This window comes from Cyprinodon tularosa, unplaced genomic scaffold, assembly GCF_016077235.1.
Source record: "Cyprinodon tularosa strain WSP-4 unplaced genomic scaffold, ASM1607723v1 ctg206, whole genome shotgun sequence".
Lineage (NCBI taxonomy): Eukaryota > Metazoa > Chordata > Actinopteri > Cyprinodontiformes > Cyprinodontidae > Cyprinodon > Cyprinodon tularosa.
The window spans coordinates 758,831-775,384 of record NW_024038764.1 but is presented as its reverse complement, the minus strand read 5'-3'; the positions used below and the strand labels follow the sequence as shown (position 1 = coordinate 775,384).

Genomic DNA, 16,554 nt, shown 5'->3' with positions numbered 1-16,554 from the left:
CCCACAGTCATTCCACTCTGCATGTACTTTAGGTCAAGGTCAGTCAGGCGATGAATGGCAGAAGTCATGAGGGTTTCCGTCATGTGTCACCCAGCTGAACTCCTGCCACCCACTGAAGATGTAACACAGATAAAAATACAAGAGAAAAGATTCAGCCTTGCCTGGGAAAAAGGATTCAGTCACAGCCAACTCCCATGAACCAGAAGGAGCCAAACAGTCCAAATTTCCTGTGTTGCTGGATTTATTCAGGAGAAATCATTTCAAGGTTGAAGACTCCAGTCAAGTAGCACAGTCTTATTGGTTTTAATCAGGCTTTTTCAAGAATTTCACTGGTATCTTTTTAGACCAGCAGAAAGGTCCAATTAGAGGGAGAACGCTGAATGCTAGTAAGAATGAAAAAAATAGTTCCTTTATTGTCAAACAAGGAAAAATTTCAGGTACTTGTAAAAGCCCCCCATTATAGTACAATTTCTAATTTTAAGTTGTGACATTTCATTGTAAAAGAATAGGCCTTGGATGAAGGTTAATGAGTGGACCTACAGCGATAATGTGGGAGCAGTTTCTCCTGCAGCTTTCATAACTTACAACTTTTTTGTCTTTTAGAGCCTTTTTATGTGATTTCCCAGTGAAGCATTTAGATTAAGATTTTCTAACTTTGGGATATTTCTCTACGCCCTAATCTTGCTTTAAGCTTCTCCGCACTTTTTCTCTGACCTTGTATTATTTGGTGTTCGCAATGCCGTTTGTATGCTAATGTTCTCTAACAATCCATAATGCCTTAACTGAATACCTGGAGTTATATCAATATTAAATAACACTCAGAAGACATGTGTTTATAGAAGTAAAGAAAATTGGACGGTCTATCAAGATAAATTCCTGTGAAATACATTGAATATTTGTTATGTTACCACATATCGGAAGGTTTGAGGGATTATAAAACAAAAGCAAATGGAAAATGAAGGTAAATAGCGTGTTTTATTCTCTTTTTTGCAGTTTAGTGACACATGCTTCCCCCTGCAGATTTATTTGCATCACTAATTGAGCTTGGGCCGCGACGCAGCAAGACAAACAGCCTTCGATGTGCCCATCAGAGTGAGTCAGGTTATAGCTTGTTTTGAAGCACCAAGAGGAGCTCTCTAAGCAGATGTGCAAAAAACAAGCATGTGTTTGTACTCGTCAAGACCTAGTTTTAGGGAGGAAAACAATCAAGTGTTATTCTCTGGATATCCTAATTGCCGCCTCTGTCTCTACAAAATGTGTCTCAGCTCTTCTCTGTCATCCTCTGAGGGAAATTGTCTGGCTCAGAAATTCATTTTACCCTGTTTGCATTCTGAGCCCAGACATAAAAACACCCAGTTAACCGTTCTCCTTCGTGTCCGCACAGCCATATTACTGCAGCTCATTACACTAAAATCAACAGGGCAAAAGGGTATAGACATAATGAAATTCTCTCCAAGAGAGGTGAGCAGTGTCGAAGAAACTTGCGCGTCTACTTTTAGACGTCTGAAACAGATTTTCAACGCCTGAAAATATTCCCCGCTGATTCTCAAAAGGCATCTCTTGTGTTTGGGTGCACTGAAATAGTTTTCATCTGTGCTCCCCTCTGCTGAATGAGTTATTGAGTTATCCAGCATGCTCCAGACAGACATTTATTGATGGATGTGGAAGGTGTAATTCTGAATGTTTGCTGGAATTATTTTCAAATAACAACCTGAAAGAGCGAGCATGAGGCTAATCCTTTACACGGCAGCGCTCCCCTGCAATCATCCCTGTTATTAAACAAAGTAATTACTTGTCATAATCAATGTAATCGATTCTTTTTTATGAATCTAATATGCAACAGTGTTCCAGCGATTAATGCAGAAGACGGGTTTATAATGCTTTGCTGAGATATTTTCTTACACCTCCATTTTTTTTTCATGTTGCAAACACAAACCTCTTTGTATCATAGGTGTGTTTAGTTTCATTTTAATAAAATAATGCTGGATTTTATATATTATTTTAAGTTCAATTTAAATATTTATTAAATTTGTTCTCATTTGACACTTTCTTTTTGTTGCCTTATTATTATCATTGCTATGCAGTCATAACAAAGAAATCACAAAATATCTTTCAATGGAGGCTCTTCTGTCAAATTAAAAAAATATATATTTAAGCAGAGATTAAAGCATTTGTAAGATGGATGATCCATCACTATTTGCAAATGATTTAGAAAAATTTCATCTTTAGATGTAAAATAACCAAAACGATGATTGATTCTGCAAAAAGTATCTACTTGGTATTTGCCCTAATACATGAAATCCTGATAAAGTTTCTAACTGTAGGATCTGAAATGATTTAACTGGTATGAATGTGTTGGAAGGCACTGTTTAAGGAAGTAAAAAAAATAAAAAGACTTTTAGATAGCCGCAACGTTTTACTTCATTTCTAATGCATGTGTTGGATCAGTATCCAGATGTGTTTTCGAACTGGATCACAAGCTTGACCTTCTGATTTATTTAGCTTTTGTGTTGTTGTCAGTAGGAGCACTGAGCTTGTCATGCAGGAATTCATGAAGTAAGAGGATAAAGCTGCAAGGCTACAGGAGCTGAGAGTGAGAGTGACATTCACCATAAAAACTGAAGAACGTCTGCCTTATCAAAGCTTTCAGCAGTCAGCTCTGGAAGGTAAATCATTTTTTGTCACGACCACTGTAGAACCATTCGGCGTTCCCTCTATACACATTTGGTTTGGTGCCATCAAAGCTGCTCAGTGGGAGCGACAGAGGAATAGAAAACATTGTCACTGAACTAAAGGCACATAAAAAGTGAAATACAAGATAAGCCTGTTCCATTTTGCTCCATTTTATGTACCATACCTTTCTGATTTCTATTTAAGTATTAATTTTTATAGTTATCATTCATCAGCAGCTAAGCTGCTTTCATTTACTAACAGATGGAGAGTCGGTGCCAGATCCCCAGGAGCAGACTTGGTCCATGAAATGAACTCAGCATGAGAGCAACATGGGGTAACAACAGCTTCTGGTATTTTCCTCACTTGTAATCAATCACTTCAAAAGAACCCCCAGCAAAACAGTAAATATAGACTAATAACTACAAGGATATAGTTTATTTTAATATGTGACTGTCTTTTCAAGCCATGTTGAGCTGTTTTAAGACTGACTCGAACTAAATTTCTTTAGTTTGAGTCATAAATTCATATGTATGCAAACATATTCTGTGATTAAACAGAAAATATTTTTTGGCAGATTTCCATCAGTCTACCCACTGCAGTGTAATCACTGTTACATACTGGAGATGGCTAGTGATACTAAAGCTGGAATCTGAAGGATTTTTTTTTTACTGGGATTTTTAGGAATCCTAACAGTATTTCATAGTTTCTCAACTTAACTTCATTCTTTAGCATTTTTTTTTTTGGGAAAGAACTGAAGGAAAGGTCTGTAACACGCTCCAGAATTTTGTCACATTTGAGATTCAGTAAAGAGTATCATTGGAGACACTCAAAAATGTACCTTTTTACATATTTATCTGGAGACAGATTCACACCAAGGTTGGCCTGGTTAATAACAATAATCGTACCTCTGCATTTAACCCATCCCCTTGGGGAGCAGTGGACTGCCATTGTGCAGCGCCCTGGGAGCAGTGTGGGGTTAAGGGTCTTGCTCAAAGCCCAGAGTGGAGGCTGTGGGGATCAAACTGGGTACTTTTTAGAGCACAAGCGCACTGCTCTAACCACTAGGCCAACACTCCCCTCTAGGGTTGCCAACCGTCTCTTGAAAAACAGATATAGGACGGAAGTACCTGTCCTATATTTAGTGTAAAAGGAACGCACTTTGTCCCGTGTTACTGTGAGAGTAAAAAAATTGTCAGTAAAAATGTAATTGAAAATAAAGAGCAAGGGCACGTTAGATACAAAACGTACGGTAAACTTGTTCCCAGGCCCTGTCCTGCATTGTGACCAATGAGCTGACAACCTATATGTAACATACAGAATACCCTTATCCCATTGGTCAAGCTAAGTGTTACTTACGGAAAAGATATCGGGAGACAACAGAGCAGTATGGGGGACGAACTGGGTGATTTAAATGCTGACGCTGCTTTTGAGGAGCGAAGCTCCACCTCCAAAAAAGAAAAAAAGGATGCAGAAATATAGGGAGGAATGGGGAAAAACAAATACCTGGGTGGAAAAAGTCTGCAATAATGAATATAAAGCACAGTGCAAATGTGCATCTAATTCAATGCAGATTTGAGTCAAATTTAAAAGAAAATAATTTAATACACAAAGGGGGGCTAAAAAAAATCACAGTGCCAGGAGGGGTAAAAGCAGTCAGGTCAGTTGGCGCGCACATGAGGTGTCCCTTTTTTTTTTGTTTAGGGAGTTAGCAACCCTACTCCCCTCCCAGCAGCAAACATGCGATTGGCCATCACCACCACCATTATTTTTAGGGTAACTGATTTTTTTCTTTTCTTATTTCTTACATTTGTTAACTGTACAGTAACAGCAGGGGCGTCTCTAGGATTAAGAGACAAGGGTGGCTCAGGCCCTAGAAGATAAAGCGCGCGCAAAGCGCGCGCCGAATTTTTTCAGTGCACCTGCTAAGGCGTTGTCTAAGACAAGGGTGTAACTTTGTGTTGAAAGTTGGTGGGGACGGCTCATAAGGAAAGGGAGCTACCTGCACGACGCCTTTTTTTTTGTTGGAAAGGATAAAGCCAAAAAAATGCGAATAACATTTATCAATTTAATGCTTACAGTTGAAAACATAACTGTTACAATATTCACTTATATATTTTGTGCAAAAAATATCACATAAATCTAATCAGACAGTACAAATCAAAGAAATCAAATAAATACATCAATTTTGTAGAACATTTATTGACAGTCAATTTTGGGTCACTTTTTAAAATTAATTTACTTTTAAACCAGGACTCGGACAAGATCTTATGGGACCTTAAGCAGAATATGATTAAGCAACTCCGTCTTTTTGTCAAGAACATCCATTAGCAGGGTATCCAGGGGGGGATTTACCATTAGGCAATACTAGGCAGTTGCCTAGGGCCCCAAGTTCTGGGGGGCCCATAAAACTCTGTTTACATGTATGGTTAATACAACTAATCCTTATCTGTGCACATTAATTATGTTTTTGATAAAAATCCTTTGGCTAAAATGCCATCAGAACGCTGATAAATAGAGAGGAAAAAGGGACAAGAAGAGAGGGACAAAACCTAGAACAAATAATGGATGTCTATTCTATTAACATTTCTCTATCTGTAGAATGGGTCTGTTTTATGGGTTTACTTCTCAGGGGGCCCCCTGCCTGTCTTTGCCTAGGTCCCCAAATTTCCTAAATCCGCCCCTGAGGGTATCAATACTGATTTGATAGAATCTGGGAGAGCGGACTATGTTCAACCATCCATTTTCTTTAACCTTATCCCTCAGTGGGATCAGGAGGTGCTGGTGCATATCTCTAGCCACGTTCTGGGTGAGAGGTGGGATCACCCTGGACAGGTCACCAGTCTGTCGCAGTATGTTCAACCAGCTTAAAAGTAATCGGTAATCAGATTTATTGTTTGCACTTTTACTAAGTGAACTTTCTAACTCCCTTAAATCTGAAATTCCAATGCCAAAATTGTTTAAATCTTTTATCTTTGGACCCCCTGCAGAGTGACGTCACACCTGCAAGATCCTATCCTTACCTTCCTGCTAGATTGCAAAAAGCAGCTTGCTCATGAGTTGTCAACATAACACGCTAAATCTTAAATGTACGTGTAGCCTACATATAAAAGAAAAAGGGGCGCAGTGCTTGCTACTGAATGGCAACACTATCAAAGTCAGGAAAAAGTTTTAAGTAAAGCCGGGATTAAAACAGTAGCTACAAGAAGCTTCAAATAAAAGGTGTTCTTTATGTTCAACCTAAACGCCAACTCCGATAGACCATCAGTAGAGCAGGTGTTTAAATTAATCAATCACTGCTGCGAAAGCTTATAGCAGTGAAAGCTAATATACCACAGCCATCACTTAATAAACGCAAAATAAACAACCCTCTAAAAACGGAAAACTGTAATGGACTGAAAGTCCTGTTTTTTATGTGGGAAATTATTTGCGTGTGTTTTAGTATAATTCTGATATATTGGCACTGTTGTCTGTTTCTATGGCAACGATACTGAATGTAGTGTAGCTTAGAGACCTGCATGGGTCGAGTTTTACCAACCCGCACCCGCCCGAACCCGTTAGGATGACTACCGAACCCGACCCGTCACCCGCGGATATCTTCAATTCAAATATGGGGAGAGGTTGGAGGGGGGTGATGGGGAGAAAGCGAGAGGCAACAGATTCTTTGTTCTGAGTTTTTTTGTCGGGGTTTGTGGACGGTGAGCAGTGGGGAGAACTTTTTTTATTTTCTTTCTGAGGAGCGGCATGAATGGGGTTTTAATCAGATATACACAGCACCGAAAGCAAAATACGTCTACAAAATATTGGTGGGGACATGTCCACACCAGTCCTTAAGGAAGTTACGCCTATGATTGTTCAGATTAACTTGTCTTCTTTATGGCTTTTATTCGGTGCTTTACTGCATTTGTTTTGGGAAAATATGAGGAAAAAATAAATACAGAAAAAAAAAAAATATTTATTTTTTTTAAATCGCAAAATAATTATAGGGTGGCTAATGCCAAAGAAAGGGTGACTGAAGCCACCCTTAAATAGGTCTAACGACGCTTATGAGTAACAGTACACTGAGTTTGATAAATAAAATGTCTCCTGTGTTTTGACAACTCACCCCAAGCTTTTCCAGCTTAAAACAAAGCCGTGGTTTTATTTTTTGTTTTTCAGGCTAAACAGTGCAGTTTAGCCTAAAGTTTTACTAAAATAAATACATTTCTCTACTGCAAAAATAAAAGAAAGTAAATTAAGGATAATATTTTTATGGATGTTTGGATCTGCTTATTTCAACCTTAGTTTTGGTAGACGGGAAGGCAAATCAATCAAATTTGAAAACTTTGTGGAGTCTTGCCTTGCAGAGGACACTTTCTTTTCAGCTTTCCTATAGATGTGAATTGGATCTCCAAAATATCTAGTCACAAAGTTCATCATTTTTTTTTTTTTTTGGCTGGCTTTGAGTAACCCAGATCTCTATAAAAACAAAGCTTTTTGAAAAGATTTCCTGGCATTGTTCACCATTTTTTACAGCACATGCACAGACAAGATATAGATAGAGGCGGGAAAGATAAACAGCAAAGATTCTAAAGTCCGGTTTCAAAACCGCCTGAATGCTCCACCTGTTATATCTTCCTCCTTACAGAGATTGAAATTCTATGAATCACCCAGAAATTCTGGTGAGGTAGATCTGATTTCAGATGCATCTAAGTCAAAAAAATCAATAATTGCAGTATCTGAAGCCAGTCTTTAATCCTCCCTCAGCATTCCACCTCTTTCATTGTGCAAACCTTTGTGAAAACACTTTGACTAATGATGGGATGTTGCCTCTGGGATTTAATCTGTCCCTACCTTGACATCCCAGTCTGCAGCTTGGAGCATTAGCGCAGCTGGAATCAATATCTCAAACAGATGTATCTTGGTACCATTATGGTTCCCCATTAGTAATGTTTAGGTCCTGTCTGTGGGTTCTGGGAAAACAGAAAGGTCTCTATGTCAATATAGCTCTCTCTTACAGGTGCCTTCAACTTTTACTGATCATCTGAGCATCACTCAGTCTTTTGTAGCTGCTCAGTTAAATTAAATTAAACATAAGTAGATTTTAGATTCTGCAAAAAAATGCTTTTTTTCCCCAACAGAAATTACAAGCGCAATATTATTTACATTTTTTTTTGCTCCAAGCAGAAGCTTGTAGATATTTCCCTCCAGAATTTCATTGTTTGTATAAACATGAAAATTGCTTTTCCAAAGTCTATAGTCACAGGACTTCACTCTTATTGTTGTGTAGAAAAATACTTTCATTTACTTCCATTCATGGATCTGCATATACTAGCTGTAACTGTCAGATCAACTTTAGGTCCCATTTAAAGTTCTGATTGAGAAAGTTATTTTCTTACTCCTGTTAAATGCAATGTAGCCCAAATGAAATGTTTCTTAAAATTGAAAATCGTGTTTAAAAAAAGGCTATTATATTGGAAATCAGAACTATATAGCTAAGCCCAAGTTAAAATTAGAGATTGTTACTGTTCGCAGTTGAACCAATAAAGTACCAAAGCATGGTACACAGGTACTGGTACTCAATTCTACCTATTTTCAATACCCTGCAAAGATCAGCTAAAACATTAGGCTCATTCACCCAAAGCAGCTAAAAATTATGATGTTTTGCCTTATATTCCTGTCTGTAGATGACCTAATGCTAATGGAAGCTAACAGTACAGAATGAAGGAGCTAGCCGTGGATTTGAGGCTGTAAAAAAATCTTAGCAGATGCTTTCTCATTTTTGAAGTATTTTTTATACCCTGGCCTTGTGCTTCACTTCTCAAATATTAAAGCAAGTAAGAAACAAATACTTTGTTACCTTACTTAAGTGTAAATGTTGGCTATCAATCCTTAACCGGAGTAATTATTTTTTAGACAACTTTTTACTTTCTACTCCTTACATTTTATAAATAGACTTGTTAGTTTTGTTTCATTTAAGTACATTTTTGTTATCACTTGTTAAACAAAAAACATTAAAAAATGTGTTTCATGAAGCCAATTATTCTCTTTGTGGTTCGATTCGGTACTGTACGAGCTTGTTTCCACTACATTCCAAAATAATTAGTTTTTCAAGATGATGCTGAATTGAATTTGATACTGTTGCCATTGGTTATACGACTAAGAAAATTAAGTATAAGAAAGTTATCATCCAGAATTTAAAAGAAAATAATCCTTTAATAGGTTAGTGCAGTAACCTGTTATGGTTCTACCCTTTTGGGTTTTAATTTTCTAAGTCATTCTGATTTGTTGATTTTTTGTTTATTTTCCATTTTGTGTTATACATTCTTGAGTTGGTCTCTGTTGCCCCCTTGTGCCAGTCTCCTTTCCCCTAGCTCCCCTCTAGTCACTTCTGTCCACACCTGCTCCACATCAGCTGATTACCCCAGTCTTTGTTCTATCTCCCATATATATACTCTCCCTGAGCAGTTTTTCAGATGTTCAGTATAAGTAGGTCGTAGCCATTCAGATCCACACTCCATACCAGTTGGTGGCGGTAATGCACCATTTCGTTGCATGCCAAATGCCAATAAAATCCCATTAAGAAGAAGAAGTTTTTCAGCGCTGGTTCCTTGTTGTTTCTTGGCTCCCCATGTATGTTTTCTCATGACGTCTTCTGTTTTTTTTTTTGTTTGTTTGATCCTTGGATTTTGTATCTGTTGTCTTTTTGATTTAATTAAACCTGGAAGAACTCATCTCTGCATTTGGGTTCTCAACGTACCTTCACCCCACCTGACATAACCAGCATGGATTTGAAGCATCTGTCCTTAACATTTTTTCCTGCTTTAAGTAGTTTTAAAACTGCTAATTTGACACTTTCACTTGATTAAAAAGCTTAAGTCGATACTCTAACTTCTACAAAAGTGTTTTTTAAATAGTAGGAGTTACTGTATACTTCTGCTTGAGTAATAAATATTAATTCAGTTGACACCTCTGTATCTTAATGACATGTGGGAGTGGGAGAAACCACAAAGGCAAGGGATGTCCAAACTCAGTCCTGCATGTTTTAGATGCTTCCCTGCTTTAACATACGTGATTCAGCCCGTAGGGGTTCATTAAAAGCATGTGAGCCATGAATGCAAATTAGTTTCACTAAAGATGGGACAACTCTAAAACATGAACAGGTGCTGGAGGACCGGAGGTGGACAACCCTGAAGTAGAAAGACAGTTAAAGCTGAAAAGCTGGAGTGTGGATTGAGATTTCCATTACAGCCTTTGGACGACTGAGTAAGTGTTCAGATACCACGAAGAGGACCAACTGCTGAAAATTTCCTCTGACCTTTAGTAAAAAGTTGATGAATGAACTTATCATGACAGCAGTTTGACCTTAATATGCCCTAACAAGAACTGAATACTTTGATCGATTTACAAATAGCTGCGGTTGTAAAGACCAGAAAAATATTACAAATACAGATCAATAAAAGAATACGTTCAACAGTGAGGCTGAAATCATTTTCTTCCTTGCCTTGAAAACACTAATATTGGTGTTGTGAATTGATCAAAGTAAACCTGATGTAACCCAAAGTAATGACCTCACCTGAAAATAATTAGCTAGTCTGACACAATACCTGAATTTCCATTTTTACTTGAAAGGACATTTACTAGGTCAAATTCAACATTATTAAAATAGCAAAGATGGAATGTTCTTGTGATTTTCAGGTTATATTGTCTAAAAATTATACTGACTGACTCATAATCCTCCTTTACAATGAATTAGCTGATGAGGTGAATTATATAATCTATATCTAACTAGCATGTTAATGTTCCACCACCTGGGATGATGTTCGTGGTAGGATTTTTTAAATAACTCACTGAGACTGTTTTCAGTGTGAGTAGGGAAAATAATATCAGAAATTACCTCCCCAAATCTTAACTGAAAGATCCAAAATGAACCTTTAATGTGATCAATAAATTATTATGGCCTTTCGGACCAAAGACAACGTCATACAATACTCGAGGTAAAACAGAACTTTGTCATGATCCTGGCGCTGGTGGCTGGCTTGAGTGCTCATTCCATTCACCTGTTTAACTCTGCCCTGTGTCTCATTACCATTTATCTTATCCAACTGTTTCCAGCTCCTATATATGCTGTTTGTTTTCAGCCACCAGTGCCATATTATTTAAGCTGTTTTTAGAGTAACTCTAGCCTTCACGTAAGTCTGTCTGTTACCCCGATTCTGACCTTTACTCTGTTTTCGAGTTTTTTGCCTTGCCCCTGTGTGCTCTGTCTGCTATATTTTTTGCACTGTTTCCCTGAATCCTGCTGGTTACTAAACCTGTACTGTTTCTCTTACCTTGGGTTGGATTCTCCTTAAGGACACTTTTGCTCTCTTGGCGTCAGCTGTCATCAGCTCATCATCATTCTGGGTGCTGGAAGCGGCTACGGCTGCTAACAATCTCCCTTTCGTCTGGGATCAGACTGGTTTTTGAACCAGTGACTTTTGCTCCTTGTCATGATGAGCCTGATATCCCAGTCACTGACCTGTGTTTTCAACTTCTGCAGTGAATCCAGTTATCCGCCCTGCTGACGATCAGCTGCTTGCTGAGTTATTTGTTCTAAATAACGCTTGTTGTTAACCGTCCTGAACTGTCTGTCTGAATATTGGGTCCAAGTTTCGGAGGTCGTTACAAACTTTATTGATATGAAAGACAGAATTAGTTTCTGTAAAATTGAAATGAATGATTAAACAATCTAAGGGCCCTGACACACCTTGCCGATTTAGACAGCGTATGCCCAACGTCGCAGAATTTTCTAAAATGCTGGCATACGCTGAACTTTCTATGTATTTTTTTTTATTTTGGGCATATACATAGCCTATTCATAACAACTACAGAAATCATTTCAAACGACAGCCTAACTTATGCATAACGCAAAGCATCAGTTAAAGCTGCTCCCCTCAGGTGTGCCCGGACTGCATAAAAAGATGTCTTTGATCACAATATTAACCAAGCTGCTGTTTACTGCCCGCCCCCAAAAAAAGAATAAAGAAAAAGAAGGGTTGCAGTCGCAGCAGATTCAGCGTCATGTCTGCTAGGAAGTTTGTTGGTCGTTGGTATGAATGCAGGGAGGATCCATCACACTCACCTTCTCGTTCACCCTATGAGGGGGATGCAGTCTGGCAGAGAACTGAGTTTCCTACAGTATTACAGTAGCTGTAATTTAGAAATACGTTCAGTGGTTGTCTGGAACACGTCAAATATCTTGATGTGCGTTGGAGATAAGTTATTGATAAGTTACGCATAAGTTATGCACAAGTTATCCATAGGTTTTGGATAAGCTAGAAACCACGACTTATGAGTAACTTACACTTAACATATGTCAACGATCAGATAACTTACCTGTAACCTATGCCGCATGTATGGCATACGCTGGCTCGACATACAGTGAGTATGCTCAGAATTGTGAAATAAAAATAAAATAACGTGCCAGCATGTTTCAGCATGCTCATAACTAATACAAAACATACCCATAATTTTCCAACGTATGTCAGCGTTGGTCTTTATTATCAAGTTGTGACAGGATCTTAATTTTATCACACCTTTATTGTCATAAATATCGATTTGGATGCAAAAATTGTTAATGGCACACTTTTACAAACTGATCAAGAGGGCCGGTGATGTTGTGGGGGAGCAGCTGGACACTCTGACCACCGTGGCAGAGAGGAGAGGAGGATGCTGTCCAGGTTTCAGTCCATCTTAGACAATGACTCACATCCTCTCCATGATACACTGGTCCAGCAGATGAGCTCCTTCAGCAGAAGACTCCTCCTACCCAGATGCACCACAGAGCACCACAGGAAATCATTCCTACCTGTGGTTATCAATCTCTATAACGCCTCGCTCAAGTGATTCAGACTTTACTTCACTTTACTTGGATTATCACTTTACTAAACTGATTTCAGATAATAAAGTAAAAAATCTTGGTGTTATTTTTGATCAGGACCTGTCATTTAAATCCCATATCAAAGAGGTTTCTAGAATTTCCTTTTTTCATCTGAGGAACATTGCAAAAATTAGAAATCTCCTGTCCAGGGGTGATGCTGAGAAACTAGTCCATGCATTTGTTACTTCGAGGCTGGACTATTGTAATTCTTTACCATCTGTCATGATGGGTTTCAGAAAAGCCCAGTATGCAGAACACCACGGAAACAGATGAAAAGTTTAACAAGTTTTATTGAGCACAAGCACATGGAATAAACACAACACAGGAACTGGTTCAGGCCTGGGGGCAGGTTCACTGGAGTCTGTGAGGATGACAGTTCAGTTAGCTTGGGAGCAGATGAGTCTGAGTTTGAGAGTTTCAGATTTATACCTTGAGGAGTCCGGGTTTGGCTTTGAGAGAGGAACTGTTGGGTCCAGAGACTGTTTAGTTCAGCAGAGTCCAATAACCGCTTCAGCGTCTTACTTCTAGCGTGAGGGCAGACCTTGGCTTTGGGTTTTCAGCTCTTAGTCCAGAGCTGCATGAGAATCCAGAGAAGGGTCTTCAGGTTTGGCTCAGAGGGCAGGCTCGGCAGGTTAAGCTCATCCAGAGCTTACAAGGAAAAACTGGATTCCTGAAAGCAGAGACAAAGAGGGATTAGAATCCAACCAGGAATCAGGAGCAACAAAGGTTCTCAGAAGAAGCTAGGCTCAGGTGCTAACCAAACTGGATAAACACTCAGGAGGATCCACGGCGGACTCTGCTGGAGAAAGGTGGAACTTCTCCAGATCCCAACACTATCAGGAAGTCCACAAACTGTAGTCAAAAGCCTTCAGCTGATCCAAAATGCTGCAGCCAGAGTTCTGATGAAAATTAAAAAGAGAGATCATATCTCTCCTATCCTGGCTTCTCTTCATTGGCTTCCTGTTAAATCAAGAATAGAATTTAAAATCCTCCTTCTCACATATAAAGCCTTAAATGGCCAAGCTCCATCTTATATCAGAGATATGATTGTTCCTTATGTTCCTAACAGAGCACTTCGCTCTCAATCTGCAGGTTTACTAGTGGTTCCTAGAATTTCTAAAAGTAGAATGGGAGGCAGATCTTTTAGTTATCAGGCTCCTCTCCTATGGAACTAACTACCAGTTTTAGTCCGTGAGGCAGACACCCTGTCTACTTTTAAGGCTAGACTTAAAACTTTCCTTTTTGATAAAGCTTATAGTTAGGGTGGCTCAGGTTATCCTGAGCTATCTCTATAGTTATGCTGCTATAGGCTTAGACTTTTGGAGGACATAGGGACCCCCATTTCATCATTCTGCTTCATTCTCTCTCTGTTCTCCTATTCTGCAGAATCTGTTAGTTCAATCTCTAACCTTCTGCTCTCTGCTTTTCCTCAGAGTAGCTTTGCCTTGTCTGTTCCTGTTTGGCTGTGACGTCATCCTGGAAAGAAACATCAGCTGTGCTGCTTCCATCAACACCCTTGTTTATAGATGTTGGAGATCGGCCTGTTTTCCAGTGTGGTCCTGTTTCTCTGACCGTGACTGAGTGAATGTGCTCTCTTCGTCCTCTGGCATGGGAGCTGCCTTGGAGCTCGTCTGCCTGGCTGTGTGTTTCCTGGACGGGGCCGCCTTTTACAGCTGCTTTTTGAGTCTCTGCTTCTGTCTCCTTGAACTCCAGTCGGCCTCAGCAGATGGCCGCTCACACTGAGCCTGGTTCTGCTGGAGGTATCTTCCTGTTAAAAGGGAGTTTTTCCTCTCCACTGTCGCTACAAGCATGCTTAGTGTGAGGGATTGTATTTGAGTCAATGAGTCAATGCAATCAACTGGTTTTCCTTAGATAGAAAACTTTGTATCAATTTGACTGTATGATCTGGTTGAACTGTAAAGTGCCTTGAGATGACATGTGTTGTGAATTTGGCGCTATATAAATAAACTGAATTGAATTACTTGGATTTAGTTTAACATATGCATATATATACTGTGAGATAGCCTGGCCAAGTGGCTGAAGAAGGCAGTTGGCAGATGTCCATTGTAGCAGGTGGTTTATTTACATTGCCAAAAAACATTGGTGCAAAAAAAAAGTATTTACAAAAGAAATTTCCCAAAGGAATAACTTAGAGGTTTAACATGGCTTAACAGAACAATAACTGAACTTAAATCAACCATAATTAACGTCAAGTGCACCCAGCTACACTGACCTGGTTCTTCTCTGTTCTGAACCTCACAGATCTCTTATACCTGCAGGAAGTGAGGTCACACTTCCTGCTGAAAGACAGGTAAGGTAAGTTCACCAAAATAAAACACAAAAGTTAAATAATCAAACAAAACCTAAAAAAGTTATAACCAGATTTAAACCAAGATGTTATACTAAATGATCTGTAAAAATGCAAACATAAACAAACCCGGGTTGAAAAGAAAAACAGAGACTTTACAGAAAGGTACAGAAAATGTGATTAACATCTTGGAAAGCATCAGAAACTAATTGGTAAATTAAGCAGTACATTCTGGGGTACACACTGCCAAGCCCTATTATATGAGTACTGCTTAGTAACTTTGGAAACACGGAGTAAATAATCAGGAACTAATGTGTGTCAGGATTTGGTTGATGTTTGAGGACCCAAATGGAGAGGCAGAGAGGCTGAGGTGATTTCTTGCAGTTTTAATTGGGAAAAACTTCAACAAAGGCAGGAATCCAAAAATCCAACTAAAAATGTTAACAAAACCATAGAGACATCGGGGGAAAACGAGCACAAGGAGCCAGGGAGAGACGAGGTGAGAAGACAACAGTGACGACAAGACAACAAGGAACCAGCAAAGAATGACAGCAGAGGGAGAGTATACATGGCTGACTGAACAAAGGGAGGGCTAATGAGCTGACAAAGAGCAGGTGTGAATGGAGACAACGAAGAAGCCAAGGGAAAAGGAACACACACAAGAGGGAAACAGAGGACAGCTACAAAAAAACCTCAGAACTAAAATATATCTAGAAACACAAAGTAGGAAATAAACCAATGAAACACACGGATTAAAGTTAAACAGAAAGTAAGACCATGACAGTGTGTGGTTTCACTTTACTTTAGGGCACACAAAGCAATAAGATAATGGTCAGGTACTAATTAGGTATTATAATGGATATGATATGATGCTTACCTCAACAAGGTCTACCAGTCTAAGCAATACTTTGGTTCACAGTAAATAATTTTTTCTTAACCTCTGACTTGACCGTTTAGGGTTTATTCAAAACAAACAGTGAGAATTTCTACTCTTTGCTACTCTACGGTAATAAATCAGTAGTCCCCTAAAAAGCACTGGTGGCCTACCCTTTAGTTCTGTATTATGTGTTCTTTGTAAGTAATAAAGAATTAAAGAACTTCCTTTATTACTACCGTTTAGTTCCTTATTAAGTCATTTTTGTTTCCTTGGTAACTACCCATTAGTTCCTGATTAGTTTGTCTTTGGTTTCCTTGGTAACTACTCTTTAGTTCCTTATTAATTCCTCTTTGTTTCCCTGGTAACTACCCTTTAGTTCTCAATTAGTCCATCTTGTTAGGAATCCAGTTTGTGTGGGTTGTGTTTTTGTGTGTTTTCACTCCACCACCAGGTGGCGCCTGGTTCTCGTTGGCCTTCTCACACACCTGCGGATGGTTGCCTCATTACCGGAGGACTCTTAAGCTGCTGACTGCTACTACCTCGACGCCAGAGTGTTTGCCAGTTTTGGGTACTCTAGCCAAGCTGAGTTTTGCTGAGTCAAACTGAGTTTTTGTCAACCTGAGCCTTAACCTTGTTGTTTTTGTCTTTGCCTTTCGGCAGGAAGTCACCCCGCCAACTGGATGTTTTGGACCTTCTCCCCCTGAAAGGATCGTCTGAGCTTCAAACTGAGCTGGGGATTCAAACTGGAGGTTTGGATCAACCTTTCCCCAAAGGATTGTTTGAGCTTCTCACTGAGCA

At 39.1% G+C, this 16,554-nt stretch overlaps 1 long non-coding RNA gene across 2 annotated transcripts; it reads left to right on the top strand.

The window, feature by feature from the left end:
- Window positions 1-990: 990 nt before the first annotated feature.
- On the top strand, window positions 991-16,249 carry LOC119783497. Of its 2 annotated transcripts, XR_005280807.1 has the most exons (4): window positions 991-1,092; window positions 2,521-2,666; window positions 2,935-3,007; window positions 16,208-16,249. It is a non-coding gene; the product is annotated as an uncharacterized LOC119783497 (long non-coding RNA). The 2 variants fall into 2 exon arrangements; XR_005280806.1 differs by lacking the exon at window positions 16,208-16,249 and having other exon boundaries at window positions 2,935-3,106.
- Window positions 16,250-16,554: the final 305 nt, after the last annotated feature.